General features: G+C 41.0%; 1 non-coding gene across 1 annotated transcript; it reads left to right on the top strand.

Moving 5' to 3' along the window:
• The first annotated feature begins 70 nt into the window (after window positions 1-70).
• TRNAR-UCG (transfer RNA arginine (anticodon UCG)) lies at window positions 71-144 on the top strand. Its single transcript has one exon. It is a non-coding gene; the product is annotated as a tRNA-Arg (tRNA).
• Window positions 145-483: the final 339 nt, after the last annotated feature.

Genomic DNA, 483 nt, shown 5'->3' with positions numbered 1-483 from the left:
CGGTAGGAGGAACGAAACAGAGTTGAGTAATAAGATGATTTCTATTTTTAATTTGTCATTGTAGACAAATGACCGCATAGCGCAGTGGATTAGCGCGTTTGACTTCGGATCAAAAGGTCGTGGGTTCGACTCCCACTGTGGTCGCTTCTATTTATTTTCAGTTTTTTTAAAAAAAAAATAAATACAAGCATTGTTTTTTATTTACCGAGTTCCAATCTTTCAAAATCAACCTCAATTTCTAACAAATTGTGTGTGTGCATAGATGCACACAGCGTGATATTTCACCTTGCCCCACGGTAAGCAAGGTGCCAGTGAATCCTCTTGATTTATCTTGGTTGGTGGGGATTCTAGTTGAAGGCCGTGAGGCAGGGTCGATCAGCGACTAGTTGGTGCCAAATGCCCGGATATCCCTTGTAAATCAAAAAAAAAAAAAAAAGCAAGCACATTAGCGATCAGCTAGACAGTCGCAGGCTGGGGAATTGT

The sequence above is a fragment of the Curcuma longa genome, unplaced genomic scaffold (genome assembly GCF_044706935.1).
Source record: "Curcuma longa cultivar G26 ecotype Majalengka, Jawa Barat unplaced genomic scaffold, ITB_CL_G26_1.1 contig_25472, whole genome shotgun sequence".
Taxonomy (NCBI): Eukaryota; Viridiplantae; Streptophyta; class Magnoliopsida; order Zingiberales; family Zingiberaceae; genus Curcuma; species Curcuma longa.
This window is presented reverse-complemented; position numbering and strand designations above follow the sequence as displayed.